Below are 1,816 nucleotides of genomic sequence, written 5' to 3'. Positions count from 1 at the left end.
GAACACGATCCCTGTTTCCATCATTTTCCTGGTCTTCTCTAAAGAAGAGGGAACAATGAAAAACGTTGTCATGTTGCCGTTTGTTCAGCATGGAAAACATTCATTAGCTAACCCAAATTGGACATATTGTTCTATTAATATACAAGTGAGGTCAGGTACTCTCTTTAAAACAGCCTGCTAGTTATGGTACTTTTTACTGAGAAGTTACATTTCAAAGCCTCTTTACTCTTTGACCTTGAGTAAAAGAGTTTTAGTCAGTACTTCTACTTTCACCAGAGTATTTTTAAACACGAGTATCTGTACTTCTACTTGAGTAAAGGATGTGTGTACTTTGCCATCTCTGATTTTAGAGGAAGGGGCTCGGATGCATCGTCTTTACCTCAGATCCTTTATCTCCCCTCAGGATGAACCGTCCTCCGGGGAGAAGTCGAGCTCCAGAGACCCCGCCTCTCTGACTCCGTCTGGTTTCAGCATCTCCAGCGCCGCCTTCGCCCAGGAGCAGCTGTTGACCAACGGAGGTCTGAACTTCAACCTGCGGTACGGGGGGGTTCCGCCCAGCGCCGGGAACACGCAGAGCAACGGTGAGGAGATCAATAATGAGGCTGATAGAGGGGATTCAACACGCTGCTGCTGTAAGTGGAGGGATGAGACCCTCTTTAATGGTCCCACATGCAGAGCACATCCTGTGACTGAAGGACACTGCTCAGGAACTAGCTGATGCTCTGTACTACTTCCATTCTGGAGAGGATCACACATACATGGATCCTGAGGTTCAAGCTCAAGCCGGGGACCAGCGATTATTAACATTTTTAAGCATCCAGAAAAAGTCCGAATTTTTAGATTTTTGAGAAAAAGTCCGAATTTTGAGAAAGTCATATTTTTGAGATTTTTGAGAAAAAGTCATATTTTTGAGAAAAAGTCAGATTTTTCAGATTTTTTAGAAAAAAGTCAGAATTTTTAGATTTTTGAGAAAAAAGTCAGAATTTTGAGGAATATTTGAGATTTGCTGGCTGCCGGGGGCGAGTGGCTGTGCAGCCTGTGTAGATGGATAATAGCCCAATTGCATTTACAATAAATAACCAGTTGAATGCTGCTTTGAATTGCAATAGTAAAGGGGTTTAAAGTTAGCTGGTACAGTTGTGTGGCTGAGAGCAGAATAAAATAAGACAGCTCGAATATTTTAAAAAAGTTGTTATCCTTTTTCCCTGCCCAGGTGATTGACATGATGTTCGCGCAGAGTTCGCGCGAGGTATTTTCGCAAGCTGTTTCCCGCCAAGTTTCACCGCCATAAAATCAGCATAAGAAACCGCCCGCCCGATATAATCGGCCGCGATAATCAAGGGAATTTAGCCGGCCGCGTTTTTCTGGCAGGGCTCTGAACATTGTGATGAGTTGAAAGTTATCTGGCTGTGAGTGTGTGCGTCGGGCGGCGGCAAGAGTAAAAGAACTGCCGGATACAGCGTGGAGGCGAGGGCCTCGTTCTTTCCTATGAGAGCCTGCTCATTGGCTCATTTGAGGACAAAATGCGCCCAACCTTTGAAGAGAGGCGCCTCATAGAGCCATACGCCTTGAAGCCCGCGCCGTCCTGGTCATTAAGCGCGCCCGCCCTCCGAGCTCGCGACTCTCGCGCTGCACATAAAATGAATGCGAGACAGAAAAGGTGAGAATGCGTTGAGATTCGGCGTTCGCGCGCGCTCGGGCAGCTGCCCATTTTACAACTTTAAAGACCGGATCGGCGAGGGTGCTAATAAGGGCCTATGACAATAGGGTGGTGCTTACATGGGTAGTATTGTTAGCTTAATAATACATTATCTGA

The sequence above is a fragment of the Notothenia coriiceps genome, unplaced genomic scaffold, assembly GCF_000735185.1.
Source record: "Notothenia coriiceps isolate Sejong01 unplaced genomic scaffold, NC01 NC01_scaffold00037244, whole genome shotgun sequence".
Lineage (NCBI taxonomy): Eukaryota > Metazoa > Chordata > Actinopteri > Perciformes > Nototheniidae > Notothenia > Notothenia coriiceps.
The sequence above is the reverse complement of the archived record's forward strand: the minus strand, read 5'-3'. Positions refer to the sequence as shown.